Here is a 13175-nt window from a genome sequence, read left to right on the forward strand (position 1 = left end):
TAAAGTGATGTAAAAATAATCATAAAATAGCTATTAAATATTAGAGCTAGAATTTGAAACAAGAATCATGTATTTACTGACTCAAAATTCATTTTTCTTTAGTAGAAGGATATCTTCCTCTAAAATGTGACTTCACAGCCTTATTGTGAGTGGAAGTGATCCCAGATTCTCTAAATCCATAGTATTGGAGTACAAACTTAGGTTCTATCAAGGAAAAAACTGGGCAAGTGGTACAGTTGATAGATTACCAGGTTTGGAGTCAAGAAAAACTCTCCTTCCTGAGTTCAAATATGACCTTGGATATTTTAGTTTTACACAAGATTATAACTGTTTTTTTTGTCACTGCACTCAGTCCACAAACCAACAAAGTGTCCAACACTAGCCTAGGGGAGACTAAAAATATAAATATCAAACACGAAACAGTCCCTACTATCACAAGGCTGACATTCTAAATCATGAAGACTGTCCACAAAGACAGTCAACTGAAATCATCAATATTTTAAACTTGTGTTCTAGAAAATATTATTTCCCTAGTGGAAAGAGGAGAAACACATGAGGTATAAGTCAAAGATATCAGAAGAAAATATAGCTGACTATCAGAACCATGAGCATGGATTATAAGATTTAAAGCTAGTAAGAGGCTTTAAAGGTCATCTAATTTAGTTCTTTCATTTCACAGATGAGGAAACTGAAGCACAGAAAAGATAAGTGACTTGGCAAGTTTGAAATCTTGTTCAAGCTTGTTCCCTAGCTATATGACCTGGGTCAAATCACCTGGACTTTTGGAGCTTATTTCCCCATTTTACAAATGGGGATGATAGTAAATAAGTTACTTATTTCATAGCACTGTTATGAATGAAGTCATTTGAAAATATTAAAGTACTATAAACATGTAAGCTATCATGATAATGATCTCTATGATAAATAAGAACTATGGGATTTATGGAACAGATTTCTAGAAAAGATGAAGAAATCAACCTTAGGGGTAATAACCTGAAAAGTTTCTCCTTCATGTAAGGAACCCTATTCCTAGTCTGAAAGATTGTAGGCTTCTGACTATTAATAGCTGATATTTGTTTAATATTTCAAAGTTAAAAATAACATGGCCTGGTGAGTAGCTTGCTAGATTTGAAATCATGAGGACATGAGTTCAAATTCTATTCTAAATACTAGAGCTATACAAAGACAAACAAGTCACTTAAAATTTATAATCCTCAATTTTCTTATCTAGAGAACTGAATGATACATGTTACTTTATAAGTTTTAAAATTATATATAACTATCATTACTTCTATAATAACTTTTTAGTACTTTACATAAATTATCTCACTTGAATAGAGTAAAAAGAATTGTACAGATATATCATTTCCAAATCAAGTTAAGGGATTTGATCCTATAATCAAGCTTTCTTTCTAAAACAGAGATTCTTAATAAATACATTATCTTATTTGATCTTTGAAACTACTCTATAGGTTAGGAAAGTAGTCTAGTTATTAAATATCAGAACTAGGAGATAATTAAGAGCTCATGTAACTGAGGTCTCTTGACTCAATCAAGGTTACAGAGTTAGTGCCAAAGACCGATCTCAAACTCATGTCTACTGAACTAAAGTGCAATATGAGACTTCACATTGTTCTTTAACTCTATTATAACATTAAATGTAGCACTCTCATAAACCAAATGTTCCTCACTAGGAGCCAGGTAGGATTAGAGAAGGCTGATTACAAGGGGAAATAAATAAAAAGGTGGTTGGTCAATAAAAGGGAACGAAGAGACCTGTAGGCCAATATTTCCCAAACTAATCTGACTGCTGACTCAGTGAGACTTGAATCACCTTGATGAACTATTCTAGCCTAAGGGCTGGAATACCCCTGAGATGAAGGGAAGAAAACTCTTGGAGCAAAAGAAAGAGAATTGAACCTATTTTTATGCCCAAAAAATTGTCTCATATAAAAGCTTTTTGGATACATCTATATATCATAACCATTACTAATTTCACAATTCTCTGACAAAATTTGTCAATGCATACTCAATACCACATAGCTTAAAAGAATTAGCACAGAAAGCTCTGGTGAGTACTAAGACCCATATTTGTACCAGCATAACACTTAGGCTAGTCATCTGTTAAGACTTACTATCGGGGGCAGCTAGGTGGCGCAGTGGATAAAGCACCTCCCTGGAGCCAGGAATAGCTGGTTTCAAATCTGGTCTCAGACATTTAATAATTACCTAGCTGTATGGTCTTGGGCAAGCCACTTAGCCCCATTTGCCTTGCAAAAACCTAAAAAAAACACACACAAAAAAAAACTTACTATCATTACCCGTCCAATTCACCTCTTTTTTCTAAACATACTTTTTTTTGGCTTTACTCCTTGGATCCACGTCTTCACTGGGAGTAAGTAGGGCACTGTGGAGAGAGTGCTATTTGGATTCAGAAAGATATGAGTTCAGATTCTAGTTCAGACACTCACTAAAATTCCCCCAAAAGATTGGGTATTATTTTAATTCTTACTCCAAAAGATGCATCGAGGGCTTATTTTCAGGGGATGTCTTTTCATGCATAAAAATCTACATTTGTTCATATATAACAATCTATATTTATTCATGTACAAAATCTACATGTATTCAAATACAATCATTTCATCTTCTTCTGGAACATGTCAGAACTCTCCAAATCCAGAATACCAGGCTGAATTTCTTGAAACTCCATTTCCTGTAGAACCTTGGCCCCTGGCTCTCATGTCTAGCAATAGAATTCTCCTTATATGACTACTTGTCCATGTAGACTACTCCTAGTGTATTTTTAGCCCATGAATTCTTCACTCAAGTCAATACCTCTTACAGCCCAACTTCACAGTTTCCACGCTGATTTCTCTCCATTCTATTTTCATTGTAGTCCTTGATTTCCATGCACAAATGGTCCTTGAATAGTTTGTTTATTACAATATCAAGAGTCTGGAGATAGACAGCCATCCCTGCTGGATCATTATGTGATCTATTCTTCTCTTTTGCTCAGTGGGTGCTGTTGGTCACCTCATAAAGCATGTGGCCACATTAAACTGATCCACTTCCTTATAATTTCCTTATATGCACTAGGCCTTTGCAGTTTCAAGAACATAAACATCTGAAACATGTCCAGTCTCCTCTTTCTTGCCTGTGATGATTAGAGGTGGGGCTTTCTTTCCATCCAAATATTATCAAATGCCTCTTTATTCCTGCTTTGTGACTGATTGGTCATTTGACTATAAGTTTTGATTTCATCCACTTACATAGGCATTTACCTCTTGTCCAAAGATGCCCACTTGGTATTTACAAACACTTAATTATAGTTTATATTAACATTTATTTCAAGTATTGTCAATGATATTATTTATTAATATTAATTACATATCAATATTATTATTTTATAATTCAATATGTCATGCGTTGCATGGACATACTAAATATGTCTATTTGGCTGACAATCTTAACTGGAGTTTATTATTGGGGTTGGGCTTATATTATGAGCATCCTGAAAAAAAAATCATGCTAGGGTTTCGAGGAAATATGATATTAGCTCCATGAACTGAGAAACATTTCACCTTTCACAACTATAAAATGACCCACTTTGTTCACATGATCTCTCAATATCCCTCCTAACTCCCACAATCTATATCTAAACTAGGAATAACAAAAGTAACTCCCTCAAAGAGCTAATGAGGATCAAATCTAACTTTTATATAGCATTTTAAGGTTTGGAAAGCACTTCAAAACAATCCTGTGAGGCAGATGTTATGTCATCCCCATTTTTACATATTAGAAAACTGAGACAGAAAGACTAGAAGACTTGACCAGGAACATACAGGTAATAAGTATGTAAAGCAGGATTTGGTCTTCCTGACTCTAGTCTCAGCACTGTACTCACTATACCACTTAGCTGCCTAACAAATAAGAAAATCAAGTGAGATAGTACAAGTCACTGTACTTTGTAAAATAATTATTTTTAATCACAATGAATAACTTTATTAATATGCTACTAGAACATTAATTTTCTCAATATAAAATATATTTTTATAAATAACATGCAAAGTACACATGTATACCTCAGTATAAGTGTTTGTGCTTGTAAGTATATGTGTGTGTGTGTGTGTGTGTGTGTGTGTGTGTGCACATAAGTGTGTATATGCCAATATATTGGACAGATATACTATTTGTAAGTGACATTCATTTCCATTGGGAATAAGAAGCTAATAGTTTCCCAAGTCTGAGTTGCCTTGTAACAGTATCATCGACATTCTATAGGATATATTAGGTGAGATGCAGTCATGTTAATAAAAGGCATCAATAAGACAAATTTTGTTCTGATTATAGTTGATAATCATCCTTTACTTTATTGATTTGATTCACATGGGTTCTAGGGAACTGACATCCATTTTATGTTTTTTTGCAGTTGCTTGATATTGAAAGTGTCCCATAAACATTAATGCATTATTGGTGGAGTTGTAAACTGATCCAGCCTTTCTGAGAGCAGTTTAGAACTATACCCCCAAAAAGCAAACAAATTGTGCATACCCTTGTTCCAGAAATACTGTCACTAAATCTATATTCAAAGAGATCACAGAAAAGGATAAAAAAACCCACATGGACAAAAATATTTATAGCAACTCTTTTCATGGTGACAAAGAACTGGAAACTGTGGGGATTCCTACCAACTGGGAAATGGATGAAAAAACTGAGGTATATGAATGTGACAGAGTGCTATTATTCTATAAGAAATCATGATGTGCCTGAACTGATACTGAATTTTAAAATTTGGGTTTTGTTTTTCTTTTAGTCTTTTTATGTATTATGATTTCCTCCTTTCATGTTTTTCCTTTTTTTCTTCCCTTTTTGAATTGAATCTTCTTTCACAAAATGATTAATATGAATACATGTTTAACATAGTTATAAATGTATAACCTTTATTAGATTTTTTTTCTGTCAAGGGGAAGAGGGAAAGAAGGGAGAGAGGAAGAAAAATGTGAAATTCAAAACCTTACCAAAAAAAGTTTGTTGAACAATACCTTTGCAAATAATTGGAAAAAATAAAGAAATGTTTAAAAAAAAACAAAAGAGAAGCATTTTATAGACACTATGATCATTTGTCAGCCATCTACTAGTTACTCCTAGGACAGATAATAAGAGATCTAGGACTGCTCTCTGCCCTGGTAACACAAGGACAGAAGAATGGACGAAGAGACCCTTGAAAGACAACATTTGGAGGACTGTAGATAAGAGAGCTTTCTACCGCATTGTAAAATGCTACATGTCCCCTCTCATAATCAAGGAAAATTCCTACTTTGTGTATAGGTTGACTTGCTTTATAACCATTTTCTGAATTCCACAGAAAGAAATAATCTCCAGATTTTAAACCTATTAGGGTCCTTATATCCTCAGGTAATAAGTTGTATTTCCCACTTTTAAAGATGTAAGTTTCACAGATGCCCACTTCCCACTCGGTCTTATCTCTCACCTCCACTTCCCAGTAGTGTTTGCCTGAAGCAAAGGTCTGGGTCCCCAGTACAAAAAGAGCATGGTCAAGTCTTCCGTTATCATCCTTGTCAGACTGGTCCTGTGGGACATTTCCATATTTGACCCTCTTAAAATCTTCAGATATAATGAGATGAGGACTGGCTGTTTCAGGATCCAGAGTTATATCCCTATAAAAGCTCATGAGCATTTCTCTGAAACCAGTGATGGTGTAGGTGGTACGATCAAGAGAAGCAGCCTCTAGTTCTAGTAGAGAAAGTTTCTTCTTCTTTTCCAAGGTTCCTTTTAGACCCTGCAGCATTTCCAAGGGGGATTCATCCAAATTCTCCTCAACTTCTAATGTCATTTGTTGCAGTTTTTGGATTTCTTTTGACATTTTGGCCTTGCTTTCTTGGAGTTTTACCAGATTGTTTCTGAAGTCCTGGTTCAGTTTTTTTAGGTATAGTGTTTCTTCATTCCATAAGAACTGGTATGTTTTCTCATATTCAGATAACACTAACTGTTTAAAAACATATGTATCTTCCTGATACTGTGCCTCTCTTTCTCTCTCGTATTCCAGTCTGACTTTAAGTTCCTCCTCTTTTGCCTGTAAGATATTCAGTGTCTCTTGGAGCTTCTCCTTGCACTTGGCAGCAGCAGTTTCCAAGGGAAGCACTTGGTGATCTTTGTGCTCTGGAGCTAATAAACAAGACTCACAAAGGGTTCTCTGGTCTTCCTCACAGAAGAACTTCTCTTTTTCTCCATGTTGTTCACAGGTGGTCAAGTCCACAATGCTCTGCATTTTGCCAGTGATAGATACTGCAGGTTCTTCTTGGGCACCAAACTCCCCTGCACTTTGAGTAGATTAAAATTGCATTAACTTGTTCCCTCTGATTCCTTCCTTCTCAGATATTCTTCTCAGGATAGTTAATAATGATGGTCTCTCCTTTGGGATTACCAGCAAAAGTGTTTAGGACTGAGTTGTGATGGTCTTTTAAAGGGTCTTTTTTTGGGCTCCTCCCTTTATCCTGTCCACAAAAGGTGTGAACTCCGAGTGCTTTTGGTTTCTGGTGAAATTGAATTCTCACCCTTGTCCTCTCTTAGCATGTTGTCCATACCTAGGTCCTTTAGGCCAGAATTATCTTGCTGCTCATTTCATCAAGTCAGTGGGATTTAGATGCAAATGATTCAAGTTTCATTATAGACATTATTTACAATATGAGTATTGTTTTAGAATGTCTTTGATGTTGTGCGGGGTACCAAAATGACTACTCGGAGTTCTCTCAAAGTGGCAGCAATGAGTTAAACTTTATTTCTTGCAAGAAGCAGGGCAGTTCCTAACTCTCTATGAGAGAGAGAGAGAGAGAGAGAGAGAGAGAGAGAGAGAGAGAGAGAGAGAGAGAGAGCAGGAAAATCTAAATTACAGAAACTGAAGCAGAGTTCAAAAGCCACCAAAACCACAACCCATTTCCCCTCCTCTTTTCTGCTGACCCTTACAACAATTGGTCAAACTTGATGGTCTGAAGAGAAGGGGGGTGTACCTGAGCTTTCCCAGTAGAGTTTGTCTTTGTTTACACCTATGGTTAAGGTGACAATTTTTCTAGCCAGAGATCAGGGTTTTTTACATTCCCCTGATTCTTGAGAAATAGAAACGGAGGCCTATGGCTTAGACTAATTTAGCACTATATTTCTGAAAAGTCAGCATTTTTGCCCCTCATAATGTGATGGCTCTCTTTTTCAGCCTCTCAAGTCTTGTATTTGAAGTTTGAATTTTCTGTTCAGTTCTGCTCTTTTTATCAGGAAAATATGAAAAAATCCCCTATTTTTTTAATGTCCATCTTTCCCACCCTGATTGAGTATGCTGAATTTTGCAGGGTAGTTGATTCTTGGTTGTAATCTAAACTCCTTTGCTTACCAGGATATCGTATTGTATTCCAGGCCTTCAAATTCTTTAATATTGAAGCTGATAAATCCTGCATAATCCTGACTGGATCCTTGGTATTTGAATTGTTCCTTTCTGTTGTTTGTAGTATTTTCTCCTTTGGCTGATAATTCTAGAATTTGGTTACAATGTTCCTTGGAGTTTTTATTTTGGGGTCTAATTCAGGAAGTGATCAGTGATTTTTTCAAGAATTATTCTACCCTCTTGTTCTAGGGTATTAGGATAATTTCTTTGATAATTTCCTGAAGGATATTGTCCAGGTTCTTTTTTTGATCATGCTTTCAGATAATCCAATAGTTTTTAAATTATCTCTCCTGGACCTATTTACCAGATTGGTTGTTTTTCCCATAAGATTCTTTACAATATTTTTTCTGTCTTTCCATTCTTTTGGTTTTGTGTAATGGATTCTTCTCTTATAGAGTCCATAATTTCCACTTGCCCAATTCTAATAACTGTCTTAGAACTTTCTCCATTGTTTGTAGAATCATCCACAGTTTTGAGACTTTGGAAATTGAGGAGATTCTCTGGAGATTTGTGGATGTGATTCTGTAAATTTCCTAATATATTATTATTATTAGGAGGAGGAGGAGGAGGAGGCAGAAGAATAGGAAGCAGAGAAGAAAAAGTAGAAGACTAGTAGAAAGAACATTGAATCTAAGTTCAAATCCCAAGTTTCTCTTAGTAGTTATATGATATTGAGCAAATCAATTCAGTTCTCTGTGTCTTAGTTTACTCATCTGTAAAATGGAGAAAATATATGTGCATTACACTACCCAAAACACATTTTCTCCTTCAAAAGGTTGTAAAACATATCACATGTGATTATTCATGTCCAGCACTTTGTAAACCCTAAGTGGCTATTTAAATGTCTGCTATTATACAATTCCAAGGTTCTTTGGATGGGTTTTGGAAACACTGAGCTTGGCTGAGCTCCTTCCTTTCATTTCTATGAAAGACTAAAGAAAACTCTGGAGACTTCTCTTCACACTGCAACTTTTCCCTTTGTTTGTGATTTTAAACCCCTATGTGTGTTTTCTGTCATTACTATCAGTTAAAAAATGCTACAAATTCAAATGGAGAATTATAGTTTATTGCAAAGAAGGCAGAAGAGTAAAAGGAGATATTAGAAATCTGTAGACTTATCTGTAATACAGACCTGAGAAAATGAAAACTTGGACTAGAAATTGGATGATAAAAGCAAATATCTCATTAGGGGAACCAACAAGCCAAGTTCTGGGATTCCCTGGAGAGTTTAAGTCGGAGTTACACAGAGCCCCTCTCAAAAGGGGAGAACAAGGGAGTCCCTAATATCAAAATAGGATATTTAGCCTGTGCAATTCTGATTAATAACCAGGGTTTCTCTCTCAAGTCAAATGATAAAATTTGCAGTTTCTCCATTTATCATCTCACTCTCAAATTGTCCCAGTCTGCAACTCCACCAAACCCAATTTTCAGCAGATCATGTGACTTATTTCCAAGGCATCTCCATCATGAAGAGGCAGAAGAATTACAAAACGCCCCTTTGCAACCCCATCTGCAGATAAATACACTTTAGGGATTTGTTAAACACAGTTTCTTTGTCTAGTTTTGAGTATAAACTATCCCAACTTCTCCATGGTGGGGCCGATGTAATCTTCCCTGACTTGATCCAAGGCAGATGCTCAGTTACACAGTGGAATTAAGTGTCTCAAAGGTTAATAACTCTTTCTATCATTTTTCACTAAAGTGCTTGGAGTGGGCAGTTCCTGAAGGAATAATTCCTTGGATTTTGGCATACCCCTGCTGTTTATTCCAGTGAGCTAAACCTTGAGATTCCCCATGCCAAGGCTTCTACCACTTGACAGGTTTTTCTTCAAATTTCACCTCACACCTTGGGACAACTGAAACTTCTTAGACAAACCACATGACCATGGAAAGGGTTCCCATGTCTGTGCAGGAACATGAAATTCTCTTCGCCACTCATGGGTAGGGCCAGTTTTGCCAGATGGAGAGCAGGAAGGCAAAAAGGGTGGGGGTGAGGAGGCCACAGGGGAAGTAAGGAGTGGGGGTGGGGGAGAGGAAGAGCTATTATGTGTACCTCATGAAAATGGCCTTAGGTCAAACCTTGATTTGCTCCAGGTTCAGAGAAAGTCCAACTAAGTTATTGTTATGGTAAGTTTCAGGCTCTGTTGACATGATCCATGTCCTATGTATAGCTCAACTCCAAACCTTCAAATCTGAAGGACTCATCTTTCCCATTAGCCCAGCTGGAATGCCTGCTCCAAAGCTAAGGGTCAAAGTCAAAGGCATTCAAAAATGGAAGGTAGGTGGGGGGTGGGGTGGTTCAGAGAAATAGAGAGAAAATTTGATCCTTCCTTAGCAATGACAGAACCATAGAGCTAGAAGGACCTTTAAAAGCTAGCTAATCCAACTTTTCCATTTTACCGATAATAAAACTGAGGCTCACAAGGACGGAAAATAACTTGCTCTACATCACACAGTTAATAGTAACTGACAGAACTAGGAGTAGAGCCCAAATCTTCAGATTTCAACTTCATCATTCTTTCTGATATCCTAAAGTACATCTCCAAGTTGAATTATGCAATGGAAAGGCCTGCTGTTATGTTCTGAGGATTTAGATATTCTCCAAGGATTTACTAACTGTGTGACTCAGTTCCCTTATCAGTAAAATGGGAATAATAATAGCACCTATCTCCCAATGGTTGTGAGATAAAAAGTTTTTTGTAAAGTACTTTACAAACCTTGAAACCATATAAATACTCACCATTATCATTATTATTGTTGTTGAAAGACAATGGAATCATAGATTTCAAAACCTTAGAAGACTCATTACAGATAAGGTAACTGAGGCACAGAGAAGTTAAGTGATTTATCAAGAATCTTGGTGTTTGGGGTGGCTAGGTGGCACAGTGGATAAAGCACCGGCCCAGGAGTCAGGAGTATCTGAGTTCAAATTCATTCCGCCTCAGACACATAATAATGACCTTGGGCAAACCACTTAACCCCATTGCCTTACAAAAAAACCTAAAATATAAAAAAAAAAGAATCTTGGTGTTAACACACAACTAAGGTAGGATTTGAAACCACATTGTTCTGATTCTAAGTTCAGTGCTCTGTCCACTATACCATACTGCATCTTGGCAGAAGGTTCAAGATCAAGTCCTAACTCTGACATACTAGTTATATGATCTTGAATGAAAAAAATTGTCCTATCTGGGCCTCAGATGCAGCATCTATAAAATGGAGACAATAGAATAGATCAAGTTCTATCATGTAGTTGTGAAGAAAGGGTTTTAGAGATGTGAATGATCATGAGATTAAATCATGCCTCTTGAAGTTGGACCTTTCATAGTCTATGAAACAGCTAGCAACAGTTTTTCAGCATTACCAATGAAAACAGAAGACAGCTGTTCTATTTCTCTAGTCCTCACCTCTCCCTGAAGCTTAAATTTTGCATTATCCAACTGCCTCCTGGACATCTCTACCTAAATTTCCCCCAAATATCTCAAACTCAATGTTTATTCATGTTTTTCCTGAATCATTGTGTTCATTATTTCTTATAGCATAGTAATATTCTATCATGATCTTATAACATATTATAATAATTTAAACCAATTGACAGATATCCCTATGATTTCCTATTCTTTGAAAAGTGCCTTCTCTACAGTGAAAGGGGAGGGATGGGGGATGGGAGGAGGGAAGAAAAAAGGGGGAAAATTTACATGATAACTCAAATATACTTTTAAAAGAAATAGCGAATTGTACATAAGAAATATACAGTTTCATATGCAATTACCTTTTAAAAAATTCTACTGTTATAGAAATGCTTGTTTTACTTTACAAATTAAAAATAAAATAAACATTTTTTAAAAAATACAAAAAACTTCTCAATATGTATAAAATTGAGCTCACTACCTTTCCCCTAAAAAATCCATTCCTCTTCCTGACTTCCCTATCTCTCCCAAAGGAATTATTACTGCTTTAGTCATTCAGGTTCATCACTTTGTATAATCTTAGATGAAGAATCTTCCCTCACTTCCAAGATCCAATCCATTGATAACCCTCACCAATTCTGCTCCCACAACATCTCTTGGATCTGCCATTTTTTTTCCTCTTAAATAATCAACCTCCTTATTTTTTTGTCCCCATGATCTTTTTCTTTGCTGTTCTGTTGTAAATAGCCTTCTAACTGTTCTCTCTAACTCCAGCGTCTCCCTGTCTCAAATAAAATGTCCACACACATGCCAAATTGATATTCCCTCAAACACTCTTCTCAAGAAGCTTCAGCAATTCCCTATTGTCTCTAGTAACAAAAATGTCCTCTGAGTGGCATTTAAAGTTCTACACAGGCTCACTACAATTTAACTTTCCCAATTGTTCAATTGTTTCTTGTTGTTCCACATCATACTCTCCACATTCCTGCCAAACTCTCCCGCTTGCTTTTCCCTGTACAAGATTTTCCATTTCTTAGCTCTATGTCTTTGCAAAAGTTATCATACCTAAAATGCTCTAGGGCTAAGGTTCTACCTCAGGACTCCTAGTTCCCTTAAGGGATCCTGAAGTCTTTCTAATGTCTTCTTTTATTTAGAGCTTCCCCAACTCTAGGAAAGCAATAATAATAATAATATTGTGCAATAACTATATTGTGATAGAAGTTTAATTCCCTTTGGAGAATACTAGGTCTATATCAGATTACCAAGTTAGAAATTAAGCTCTCTGTGTTAATTACAAATTTAGGAGAACATTGCTCAGGATATAAGGAGTCCATCTTCCCAGGAAGAGACAAGAGAATTCAGGATGAAATGCAAAGATGATAATCTTGGTAGATCAGTTTCAGTTAGAGATATTGTGCAAATTCCTATGTACAGGCCAAGGAGGTTAATGACTTTTACCATTTTCCAAATAGTTTAAGAATTTATTCTCTTTTTTAGTCCCTGGTGATCATCATGGGATGGTCTTCATTACCTATAGGTTTATTTGGTAAATCCCAGAGAATAAGAATAAAACTTCATGTCTAATCTATATTTTTCTGCTATGTTGTTTTAACCCTGTTTTTTTTAAGATTCTTACAATTTTAGAGTTCCCAACCCACAAAAATATCTTTGTATTTATTTTATTTCTTATTTAATTATCTGTGTATATATTCTTCTTCCTGCACCTAATACAATAATTATAAACTCCTTAAAGACAGGAATTCTTTCATTTTTATGTTTACAATGCTTAGAAAAGTGTCTCGAACATTATAACAATTTGATAAAAACTGAATGGATGATGTAGTGGTGGTGGTTGGCAGCACAGTTTAGTGTAAAGAACATTAAATTTTGAGTCACTAATGGACCAGAATTCAAATTCAGCTTCTTAGTTTCCTTAAGATTCAATATCTTCATTTATAAAATGAAAGGACTGGCAAAAATGTCCTCTGGCATAGCTTCCAGGTCTAAATTTTATAATCCCATGAGAGAAACCCTTTGTGCATTTAGGTTCCTATTCTTTGTCAAGTTGGTCACATTATGTCTAGAAAAAGACAACCACCTTCCCCCATATTGGGATCAAGGAAATTATCAGGTTTTCCAATGGTTAGATAGCATTAAAAGCAAATCTGAAAGCTCTAACCTAGTTACTCTCCTTACAGCTTCTCCTCCTGCCCTGACCCCACCCTTATTCAAACTCAAAATCTCTCAGAAACTCATCCCTTAAAGGCAGCTGCACATAAAGGGAAAAAAAATAATAATACATACACTGAGCC

The 13175-nt window shown here is 35.9% G+C and overlaps 1 long non-coding RNA gene and 1 pseudogene across 1 annotated transcript in view; both read right to left on the bottom strand.

Moving 5' to 3' along the window:
• Nucleotides 1-13175, bottom strand: part of LOC141504180 (uncharacterized) — a 404260-nt gene that overhangs the window by 294810 nt on the left and 96275 nt on the right. The gene's annotated exons all lie outside the window — the stretch shown is intronic.
• On the bottom strand, nt 5129-6341 carry LOC141514354 (putative E3 ubiquitin-protein ligase TRIML1 pseudogene; annotated as a pseudogene).

This window comes from Macrotis lagotis, chromosome 1 (assembly GCF_037893015.1).
Source record: "Macrotis lagotis isolate mMagLag1 chromosome 1, bilby.v1.9.chrom.fasta, whole genome shotgun sequence".
Taxonomy (NCBI): Eukaryota; Metazoa; Chordata; class Mammalia; order Peramelemorphia; family Peramelidae; genus Macrotis; species Macrotis lagotis.